Genomic DNA, 13,076 nt, shown 5'->3' with positions numbered 1-13,076 from the left:
GAGTCACTTGATATCCACCATTCTAGGAGATGCACTGGGATGATCTTTTTCTTGGATATGTGATCATGTGTTTGGCACTAGACTCTAATTCATTAGCATGAAATAGGTTCTAGAGGGGTGTTATGGAAATATGATTGATTCTCCTTTGAACATCTCAAATCTCCACAAATCTGCGCATAGGTATAATACCAAGCCATGATATTTGTAGCTTGGGTCTTTGAGAAGTATGAGGCATGAAATTGGCATTATTTGGTTTAATCCCACACCAACATTTACTCATGAATTGATGAAACCAGAGCTCATGGGCATTCACTGCATTGTCATTCATTTGAATTCACTTATTCCATGTGTGGTTAACTATATTGGTGGGTTAAACATAATTATGAGTTTTTATACCCTCTCTGCCACCAGTACTCTACATTATTTTATGTCTTTTCATTTTCCAAGCATATTTAAGGGTTCTTTATTTCATATTGGTGCTCTTCTAAGGCAGCACACCATATCGCTTCATCTACCATAATAATTCTTTGGACTCCGATTAGTAGTTTCCATGCATGCTTAATATGCTTCATATGCATTGCTTTTCAAATGTTGATTTCACAGTTTAATATAAACTGGTGATAATTTATTTAAATATTTTATATACAAAATGATGCTTGTTTGTTAGGAACACTGTTTATGTTTTGAGCACCATATATGGAACCTCGTTGGTTTCAATCCATAATTGCAGAGAGTCAACCAACCAGAATTTCATTTAATTTTTTAAAATCTCTCACTTTAATCCAACTTCTGAATGTTGTTATATAAATGATCGAACAGACACTAACTGTGGCAGCAAACTATCTTGAGGCATTATCTGGGCAGTGAATCATCCCTGAGACATTATCTGAGGCATTGGCCTATCTCTAAGGCATTATCTATAGCAGCACATTAAATCTGAGGCTTCACTGTGGAAGAAATATGTCTATGAAGCAATTCTAAGATAGAAAGATACCTCTAAGGCTCTGTTGATGACAATAGATCATCCCTGAGGTATCAATTGTGGCAGCGAACCACCTATAAGGGATTGTTTATGGCAACGAATCACCCCTAAGGTTTTTATGTGGCGGCAAATCATCTTGAGGTATGGTCTGGGGTTTTGAGGCAAGCAAGTTCTGGTTTGGAGTTGATTGTGGCTGCAATGAGATAGTGAAGTAATGTTTATAGGCAACAAGGAGATATTCTATAGAGATTACTTTGCATTATGCGACAACAATTTAAGATAGTGCGTTACCCTTTGTAATATAATCCAGAGAACTCCTCAATGAAATTAGTATTACATGCATAGAAGTTTAAACCAACATATTTTAGAATAATTTTATGGTTTTACACATTGTCATATATTTCAACATTTATTTATGTAATGATCCTAACTAGTGTCCACAAACTTTTCTTCGCAGATTTCTATTACTTTATTCTATACAAAATGGCAGACCAGGTATTTATGTTGCTTTTGGTATTTGTATTATTTATGTTGTTGATTTAGTTAGAGGTTGGATTTGTTTTTAGAAATAACTTTAAAATGATACTTCAAAAGTTTGTTTGTGACTAGTTAAATGCTTGTTGGAACACTCGAATAAGCTTGCCTCAAAGTGTTGGACAAATCTTCAATGCTCACTCAACACATATTTGGTGTTACCGATTCTATTTTATTATCGGTTTTTTGATCAAGGTTTTCTTATTTTTATGTTATTATGTGTTTTTTTAAGAATGTAACCATGGGTGTTACCGATGCTACTATGGGGGATTCAATGATATTCACTACTTTTATGGAAATGTTAACAAATGCACGAGGGAAAGATGCTGCTATGATGATGCATGAGGTAAGCTTGAATATTGTCTTTTATATGTTCAATTATCTTATATTCCTTATTATATTATGCTAATTTATGTTTGTGGAATGCAGGCAATCGCTAAAGTCATTCCAACCCCTATAACACCTTATAAAACATCTAAGGTAATGATAGTGGTAAAACTTGATCAATATTTTTGTGCATTTAGTTAACTTATTTCACTATATATATTTATTAATATTTGTGTTTTTACTAAGCGTGCATTTTGTTGGCATGCAGGGATCATTAATGCCCCCATATACATCTAATGTTATGCAAGATGTAAGATTCAACCATTTATTTATGTGAGTTTGATTATGTTATTTGTTGAGAAATCTAGGGCATATATTTAATAAAGTTTTTGCACAACGACTCCATGATTTATGAGGTGTTTCAAAGAGCTACATCATGCCTTCAAATGGATAACCCCATCCGTTTTTTCTTCTTGTACATACAATACTATTTTAACAAGTAACCCAAGCAATATATTATTCCAAAACATGATGTCAAGTTACTTTTTTAGGGTTTTTATGTAATCAAGAGGCCTTTTTAGGGTTTCTTAAATTCAAACCTTAGATCATACTCTTTTCCCTTTATGTCATTCTAGAGTTTATCCCATGCCCTAGAAATCAAATCATAGGGAACAAATACCTTAAGATTAAGGTTTCTAAATACTAGGGTATTTCTTAAAATATAAACCCATAAATTCAACCCTACTACATCTTATGATGGACCCTTTAAAAGAAAATTATTATACATACCTCATGGACACCTATCTGTACTAATTAGTATTTTGGTTGCCATGATTATTTGCAACTTTACTATACATTTAATTGATCATTTGCCACCTTCATGACCTTCTTTTAATGAGTCTTCCGAGATATTGCCATTCTATAATGGGACTTGCTTCTTCATTTGTTCATGAAACCCATGACTAAGTCATAACAAAAATAATCTTCTTTTTCCTTTTTTTACATAAATTACATAGAATTGTGATTAGATATGTCATTATGAAGACTGAACTTAGTTACATATTTCAACATTATTCATCTGTTATTCCATCTTATTATTTATATTTATGCCTTGCAAGATGTTTCTAGGGTGACTCCAACAGGTATACAATCTGTTGGTATAGAGGTTCATGTTATGCCATCTACACCTAGACCAGAACCCCATAACATGCCCTTTACACAATCTGTTGGTATAGAGGGTCATGTTATGCCATCTACACCTAGACCAGAACCCCATAACATGCCTTCTACATCAAATGTGGGTCTAGTCAGCATTCTCCCACCAGGACCAGAACAAGTTTCTTTGAGGAGTCTTATAGACTCACAAACAAGAATGTTAAGGCTCCTACCAGATATTCCTGCAATTGTTCAAATCAAACAAGAAATAATTGAACAAATTTAGCTATGGGAAATGTCATTGTTGGAGAGTGTACTTCAGGAGATGGCTTCAACACTCCCTCATTGCCACTATGACATGATGTACTTTCTATCCCATTAACTATTTTGGTCATCTTTTTTTTCGCATGTTTTGTAATACTAAGTACTTTTCCTGTCTATCAGCCAAAATCATGAAGTTCGATGCGTGCAAAGGAGTATGCTTCTGGATACCCTTGCAAAATAATTGGCTCAAGGAACGATTAGATTCAATACTAAAGTTGTTTCCATTCAACAGTCTACAGATTCTTCTTTAACTATAGTAAAACTAGGAGATGGAACGCTTATCAAAGCTAAGGTAGCATCTTAAATCCAAACTTCTGACTCCCATTTGAAGTAGTAAAACTTGGGCGTAATTCTGACAAATTACCTGGCAGTTACACTACAATAAGCCTTCTGAAGCTGAAGCAGAATAATTACATATGCTTGGAATGTAACAATGTAACAGAGTGCTGAGCCCCTCTAGAGACATCCTTCTATAGACTTTGATTCTCAAATGATATTTGAGGCATCCCTATTCTCCTATGTTTTTTACCTGTTTTCTATGGAATGGGGATGAGAACAGGAATGCCACAAATATCATTTGATGCATCTCCAGTTTTGTGGGAACGGCTCATTGGATGTCGCTGGGACATCCCCTACATGAAGGGACCATTCTTAGGATATTCCCAGCAAGAAAGGCACTAGTCTTCCATTCCTGAAATTTGGTTCTATGTTGGAGCCATTGGTGAAATTCATTTGCTTGCCAATTCTTGCTGGAAGATAGAGTCATTAACCTTTGGCCCATTACAATGTCAACCTGCAAAGACAATTAAAGCATTGGATAAAGATGCACCCTTTATACTACAACAAACCTTTCATAGGTTGTTTGAGACAAATAAAATGCAAGCTGAGTTGAGTTCACTGTTATATATCCATAAATAGAAGTTCCTCCTCAACTGTACATTGTATATATTATAACCACTGACATAATGATGGCATGATCTGGTGAGAAGCCTTCATTAACTGAATTACATTATGTTATATGGAATTGTCTTGATTTACTATCGAGTACTCACATGTCTGTTTAAGGTTAAAAAATTAGTAAACTGCATTCAAATGCATGCTAGTCACATTATTTTCTGCTGGACAATTATATTGCAGATAAGTAGGCATTGTGCTGCTGGACAATTGTTCAAATTATGAATAATTACAGGTAACCAAAAAATTTGGTTTCTCTGGTAGAGAACTATTTAGCAGAAAATGAAAATAGATTGCTAGTCTTTGCTTTCAACTAGGACTAACATCCTTTGAGTTTTCTTCGATCTTCAAGACAAACTATTTCCACTGTTAAAACTTAAATAGATATAAGGTAGAGGGTAGGCAATATTTAGCTGGCCAGAGGCCAAGACTACTTTATGTAACCTAAAGTATAATCGTGAACAACTATAGCTTGTATTGAAACACTTGCATATAGGCAATGAAGCACATAAAGTTCCATCGTAAGTTGCACATGTACATAATCAAAATGTTTGCTATTAAATAATTTAAGAATCAATACACATTTTAGCCTAGGAGACCATGACCATGTACAACGATGAGAATAGAAAAATTATTTCCCAACTTAATATTCAACCTCAGTTTGATTTTCTTGTTTATAATCCAGGAAACCATGGTAAGAAGGCTTGTAGATCCAGAGGAGGAGCTCAGAATGATGGCTCAAGAAGTCTGTGGTTATGTGGAAGCTATTCTGAATAGTCTTGTTGCAAATGTTCCCAAAGTAAGACATCCATGTGGATGAGCACACAATACAACCATACAGAATCTCAGTGTTTATTCAGTCCATGATACTTGAATTGATGATTTGATGATTTGCAGGCTGTGGTGCTTTGTCAAGTTGAGAAAGCCAAGGATGAAATGCTAACCCAACTTTATAGCTCAATCAGGTAAGGTTTAATGACAAAATGTGGTTAAGGTACGTCAATAATTAGTTTGATTATTTTCCCATTTCTGTATTTTGCCAGACTAATTTTGATTTTCACTTGAAATCAAGTCTCTTGGGACTTTACGAAAGTAGTGTTTTTTGTCATCCTCTGTAGGTGTAGTAGACACCTATTGATTGGAGCACTATACATTTGAGCTTTTGGGGTGCCTTTTCAAATTTTTGTTTAAAAAGGTCCTACATGGATTTAAACTTGGATCGATCCCAAGAGAACTTTTGACTTATCAATTCTATTTTCCCGTGTTGATATGTATGTAGTGTGGGCTCAGTAGCAACACATTTTAACCTCAATATCAATAACAATGGAGCAACTATGAGCCCTTTTTTGGTTCCTTTTTATCAAAACTCTGTTTTATTCATTTATGTCTATTTATTTTGAATTTTAATTTAATTTAATTTAATTTTGAATTTATAGACATACTGTGTTATTGGTTGTTTTGATCAATACTGGTTTGCTTTTCCTTCTTCTGTTGGCATTTTCCTCATTGAATTGGCGAGGGTTCTGTATTTTTCCACTTATATTTATTTTAATTTTAATTTAGTTTAATTTTGAGTTTATAGACACACCCTGTTATTGGTTGTTTTGATCAATACTGGTTTGCTTTTCCTGTTTCTGTTGGCATTTCCCTGATTGAATTGGCGAGGGTTCCGTGTTTTTCCACTTCTATTTATTTGTTTCCTTCTTATTTACTGATTGGGATTTTGTTTGTTGCAGTATTCATGGGCAATGTAAAGCTATCATGTTTGATGTTACTGCACGATTGACTTACATGAATGTCCCAACGTAGCACAAAGATCTTTGCAGGTATCTCTTTTGCAGAGGGGTTGGATCTCTAAGTAGAAATGAAGGTTCCTTAATTGTGTGGTGGCACAACTGCCTGAACCGATTAGCTAAATATCTTGTGAATTTTAGGGTGTGTGAGAACATTCTTATTGTTCTTTGTGGAAACAATGTTGATGTGAAGAATAGGCACGCGAAAGCTAAGCAAGTTACTTTTCATAGAAAGAAGAATCTTCAATACTATGAGATATCTGCAAAAAGTAACTACAACTTTGAGAAGCCATTCCTGTACTTGGCACATATGCTCTCAGGGTGAGCCTTTAATCTAGTTTCTGATGCTCCCTAATATGAATGTTATATTAAAAAATTTGCATTGATTCTATAATGGGTTATTTTTATAGGGATCCAAACCTTCATTTTGTGGAGTCACCTGCTCTTGCTCCTCCTGAGGTTCAGATAGACCTTGTAACCCAGTAGCAGTAAGTAGAATGCTATTTTCTTATTATTTTTTGTTAACTTTTATTGAAATAATTTGTTCCATTTCTAAAATATTGGAACTTTGGCTTAAAATATTTTCTGTTGTCAAGTACGAGGCAGAACTTGTAGCAGTTGCAGCCCAAACCCTTCCAGATGACGATGATGATGCTTTTGAATAGCTTTGTTAAGATGTTTTTGCATATTTAGGGATTGGCGGATTCAATTAGTTTTGTATCATTGGAGTTTGCTCTTGAGTTCCGACATTTAATTCTGATTTGTATTTGGGGCTTAGAATAGCATTATCACATTTCTCTATATGTGATTTGGGTACTGTGCAGATGTTTTCATCGGTGGAATTGGCTACAATGAACAGTGTACCTGCTAGACTATCAAAATAAATGATATTATAAAGTAAGCGCTAATACCTTGTATATTGGACAAATCCTCCCTTTGCAAAATTGTTTTCATCTGGGACACTTTCTATTGCAACTGTCAATGTTTCCGTTGTAAAAACTATTGGTTGACCCTACGTAATAAGCGAGTCTTCCTCGGTTAAAATCAAAACAATTCACAGCCTACATAAGAAACCTCACAAGCTTTTGATAAGTGATCAGTTAAAGAACATTTGTGATGAGTCTGTTCAGAGTATTAATTTTCAACAATGATCAAAAATATTTTGAAAAAGAAGTTAAAATAACTGGGCAGGCATAAAAATGTTCCATTACAGACCATTCAAGCGAAAGAATACTCACTCTATAATACTGTGTAATCCAGTTCTAGATATCATACTCACTCTATAATACTACGTAATCTAGTTAAGCGACGAAGCTATATTTTTGATAACATGATTAAGCATAAAACTAACCCATACCTGCCACCAATGAAATTCCTACAATCTTGTACAGTTGATAACTGTGGTTATCAAGCCTGCCTGGGTATTCTTGTGGGTATGTTGTCTGTCGAACACATAAAGGTATCACCATTTCATTAATTGGGCTCTCGATTGATTTCTGCATAAAGATTCACATTGTCTAAATCTAAAGTCGTTTCCATTCAACAGTCTACAGATTCTTCTTTAACTATAGTAAAACTGGGAGATGGAACGCTTATCAAAGCTAAGGTAGCATCTTAAATCCAAACTTTTGACTCCCATTTGAAGCAGTAAAGCTTGGGCTTAAATTTAGTAATGAATTGAATCCCCTCTTGCTAAACAAAGGTAATATTAATAACCCATATGCGCTGGTTTCTATCAGACAGGAATTTTTGTGGTGGTTTCTCTCATACACGAGTACTATTTGTGAACTTTGAATGTGAAACTACTTTGAAAGAACATTCAAAATGATTTTATTTATTTATTTTTAAATAATTTTTTATATTGTCTCTAGAGAGACAATAGTTTGAATTATGGACATATAGTCTCTATAGAGACAATATGTTTTTAATCTCAGCTATTGTCTCTAAAAAGACAAAAATATAATTGTCTCTAAAGAGACACAAATGAAGTTGTCTCCAGAGAGACAAATGAAATTGTCTCTAGAGAGACAAATCAAACTGTCTCTTAATAGAAAATAATTCTTGTCTTTATAGAGACAATAATAATATGTGTTCTATATTGTCTTTATAGAGACAAATTTTTGAGACATTATATTTTGAGACACCCGCTTAGAGACAATATTTAAGACAATACACAAGTTTCTTTTTGTCTTAAGTTAAGAAAATTGACTCAAATATTGTCTTAAAACCCCCCTACATGTAATAGTGACCAAAACCCGCAAGTGTTGGTAAACGTTACAAATCAGTAACTAGGATCCCCAGTGTGGAAATTACGGATTCCATAGAGGCGTGGTGATTCTTCCAACATGCCTTTCTTGATTCAGCCCCTGCAAAATGCAATCCTAGATTTTCCCTCGAGATCAAGACGTACTGCGGTTACTCTGCTGTCAGGATCGTGTCGCAGATGCAGAGGCCGAAGAGTATGCTACTAGCGGTGGAGATGAGCCCCCTCAATTGCCAAATCGCCACACAAATCATCTAGCATGCAGGTGCTGAATTTGTTGATCGTAGATTTTTGAAATATTTTATAATTTAATGTGGTTGATTATTCTTAAAATTTGTTAAATTTATTTCGAAATATTCTCCCAATCTACTAAATTTATTTCAATTATAAAATTCCAAAATATTTTATAATTTGATATTGATAAAAATTCCAATAAATTCACAGTCTAAATTGAGAATGGGAAACCATATTAGCAAAATGTTCATCACACTCCTGGACAGGTAGCTTGTACATGGATATTGGCTCCATGACAGTACCTACTTAAACGATATCTGTTTCTTTTTACTGTTTTCCCATGCATTATCGCTTCTGGTTGCAACTGCTGTTTTGACTGTTTCTGATTACTTCTTCATATTAGATTTGGTATAAGTATAAATTTGGTATAAGTACAAGTTTTCTTTTAAATGTTTATCTGCTATATTTGGAAGTGCCAAGATGGAACCTCACAGTATGACTAGATCAAACTATTACATCAGGATGTTTTTCTTTCTCACTATCTCTACTATATACAAGTTGCAATGATACACATACAATATGTACTAGGTTTTTTTGCATTCTAGCGTGTTTTTTTAACTGAAAAGAAACTATAATTATTTCTCACTATCTCTACTATATACAAGTTGCAATGATACACATACAATATGTACTAGGTTTTTTGCATTCTAGCGTGTTTTTTAACTGAAAAGAAACTATAATTATGATTTTGTTTGTTGGATGCAGGGTTATCGTCCAAGGTGCGAGTGGTGGAAGGAAAATTCGATGAGTGGTGGAAGGAAAATTCGATGAGCATTTGGGCACCATTAAGCAATTTCTGAAAGAGACGGACGCTCCCTTCTTCGAATTCGTCTTTCTGGACCACTGGAAGAACCGTTACATGCCGGATTATCTGCTGCTGAAGGAGCAGGGCTTGATCCGGAAGGGAAGCGGCATATTTGCAGACAACATGGGTTTTCTCATTGGACCGGCAGACTTCAGAAAATATGTCAAGACGCATCCAGAAGAGGTTTAGACACAGGAATTTAAGAGCAACGCTGGGTGGATGCCCGACAGTGTCACTGTATCAACCTATAAGCTTAACTAGCAGGGCATCACTATGGTTCATGTTTATGGGCATAAATATATTTATCATAATTTTTTTTTTTTAAGTTTGGTAGGACTATATTTTTATCATGTCTAATTTCTCAATTGGATTCGGGAATAGTACAGGATTTGAACTCAAAACTTCCCATTAAATGAAATTCCATAAACCATTACCAGTTGAACTACCCTAAACGAACAAATATATTTATCATATTAAAATACTTTCTACATTATCAATTTTAAATTTATTCCTTAACTATGCATTCCTTTATTATCTTTTTAATTACAAAACTACCAACAATCACAATTAACTTTGTTTTATACTACATCACAATTTATACAGATAATGGTTTAAATGATGTAATTCAATTTTATATTTTGTATCACTAAAGAGGAACTTATATTAAGCTTTGGTTAAACGTGTTTGCATATCAATTATGTAATGGACCATTAGTAATATGTGTGTATTTTTAAGGATATGTTTTTTGGACTTCAAGCTTATTTAAGCCTTAATCTTTAACTTTAAGCCTTAATCTTTAACTAGGATGTCAGTTAGGATACCAAGCATGCATGGCACAGAAACATGAACACGTGCATAGGGATGTGCATATGTTATTAAGTGTACATGTAATGCACAAGTTCCTGGTGTGTTGTAAGTTTTATATGCTTGGGGCTTATTTTTTTCTCATTTTGGACCATGCTATACATATTTCAAATTTCATTGAGCTAAGGTATTCTTGTAATTTTTCGTGCTTAGCTCGTAGAGAGATTATTTTCTTTTCCTTTTCGTGGAATGATATATGAGGGGAGGATCTAAGGGAAGGGTTGAATTTGACCTAGCCCTCCTTGATTTTTTCAATAAGGAAGGGATGATCCAAGCATTCCGCGTTTAGTTTGAAGGGATGTATGGGGTTAGTAAGCCTAGAATCCATGGCCAATATAATAGGATTATGAATGGACTCGCCTCTTGATGCCACCCATTACTTGATTTGTAGATTTTGATCCAATAATATTTCAAACATGAGACAATGACGCAACGTTTTGACTATATATGCATTTTCAATTCTATTATTGACCAAATGGGAATGATTTTTGTAGGGAGAACGTCCACCAGTCCCACAGAGACCAAATTGTCCACAAAATAATTTGTTAGATGGGTTGGATGAGATGAAGGCCCTAGAATTTTCTTTTGTCCTACTAAGAAATTTAGACCCCCCCTACAAATACGAGCTTTGACAAAAGACATGGAGGATTGAAAATGTTATACCATAAATATTTCCTTTCAAGATGATGAGCGTAGGCATTTAAAACAATGAATGATAAATTTGTATCCCTATGAATGAATTATTATGTTACTAAATGATCAGGTGCTCACATTTATGCTCAAAAATCAAAGTGTCATAATTTTGTCAAACTCAGCTTCAGATTGAACAGATCATATTTTTGAATCCAACGGTGTGAACGACACTCAAATCTGAGCTCACATGTAGAGATCAGAGCAAGTCAAAGTTTAGGTTTGACTTGGACATGTGGCGGGATTGGATGACATGGCAAAGGTCTCAGTGAATGGGGGAGCGCGAAGTGGCAAGTTTCCACTCGGTCTTGCATGTCATATATTGGGGAAAAATAGAGGACCTAGGATAAGAATTGGCCTAACACAGACAAACTGCGATGTGATCTTATTGCAATCACATATCACAGGTGGAAGGTATTATGGAAATCGGCCCCGACAGGTTGGGTTGTGATTTGTGATAATTGCAATCGCATATCACACCAAAACCCTGCTGATATTTATGTCACCCCCAATACTCCACCGATTGCGGAATCTCCCTGGACACGATATGTTATACACTGTATTCCATAGCTTGGTGGGTCCGCAGATATCGCAGTTGTATGGACTTTGATATCCGCCGAGGGAAGACACCGATTGCCATTTACGATTGGGATCCAGACCTGGTATTTTATGGACTAGGTTTGATAATCCCAATGGATTCACAGTGGTATGGGTTTTGGCATCCGCCGATGGAAAGTGCTAATTGCAATTTGCGGTTGGGTTCCCGGATGAAATAATTTATATGTTAAGTTTTATACTCCCGTTGGGTCTGTCCTATCGGAATCACATATCGCCTACCTAGTTCATAGTCCATAAGGCCACAAGACTCCACCTATTGCGATTTGTGATATGGCCGACAAGTTATGGCCTGCGACATGGCGAAATTCTCGCTCAGTTAGCTGATTTTGGAGTGAATTTGTGGGATTATGTTAGTTTTGGAGCATTTTTTGGAACAAATAGTGTGAGAACTAGGAGAAGTCATAACTTCAGTTCTTATCCAAATTGGATGCAAAAAGAGGCTAGATAGCCATTTTTTGGGTATCCTGAAATCATTGGGATAGGTTTTAGAGGCATTTGAGCATTGTAAACACACTTTTGTTGTAATTTGAGCATAATAGAGAGGTGTAAGTCATTGGAAGTTGGACCAAGGAGACGTAGCCTAGGAGGGGTGAACTCCTTTATCATGTGCTTGTTGTGTGTTGTATTATGATGTTCTTTGTTGTTATTTTATTGTTGTTCATCATAATTTTTTATGTTAAACTGTTTCTAACATTTACATAAGAAACTCTCATGGGAATCTGTTACTTAAACAAAAATATTAATCCTTAAGCACTTAATAAGCAAATGATAAGCATCTTGGGTTTTATTTTAAATGGGGAATTAGCACAACATTACTAATCTGATCCATTTTAGATCACTAAACATGACAAGGATGCCTAGGCCTATGAACAACGTAGGAGGGAGGCATAACAACCTATTATTAGACCTCTTGATCTACATGCATTAGTATAATGGAAGTACCATGAGGGAATAAAAGATGAAAGAAAGGATTTTTCCTTTGCACCCTCCATCATAGTTTCTTGAACAAAAATAATATGAGGAGAGAGGTAATTGGTCAATCTATGAAACGCAATGGTTTTGGAGGGTTTGGCCAAACCCCTAATGTTTAAGAAAAATATTCTCATCCCAAATCCTATGCATAGGACAATGCTCTATACATGTCAAGGATGAAGTTTTTCTTCCCAATTCTTACCTCCGAAGAGGCTTGATTCATGGCTAAATGGATAAGAGACTTTCATCCATTCCTAGAGCTTTGTAGAAGATGTTCTTGTAAAAACCCTAAAACTCCACTAGGATTAGGGGAAAATTATTTCATAGTTAAGAAACCATTGAGAGGGAGGTATGAGTCTGATCTTAAGTAATAGGAATGGGTGGCTACTCAGATGAGGGACGACATGGTTCAATTGAGAGGAAATATAGATTTTTTTCCCAAGGAAAATCCGTAATTTTATTAATGAAAATAAAATTACATGTTGCAGATGCTTGAAAGAA

At 35.0% G+C, this 13,076-nt stretch overlaps 1 pseudogene; it reads left to right on the top strand.

Moving 5' to 3' along the window:
- Positions 1-9,692, top strand: part of LOC149261979 (uncharacterized) — a 44,468-nt pseudogene extending 34,776 nt beyond the window's left edge.
- Positions 9,693-13,076: the final 3,384 nt, after the last annotated feature.

Source organism: Pinus tabuliformis, chromosome 6, assembly GCF_031772625.1.
Source record: "Pinus tabuliformis cultivar Carrire ecotype Pingquan chromosome 6, CPIR1, whole genome shotgun sequence".
NCBI lineage: Eukaryota > Viridiplantae > Streptophyta > Pinopsida > Pinales > Pinaceae > Pinus > Pinus tabuliformis.
Note: the sequence above shows the minus strand (reverse complement) of the source record. Positions and strands in the feature narration are given on the sequence as shown.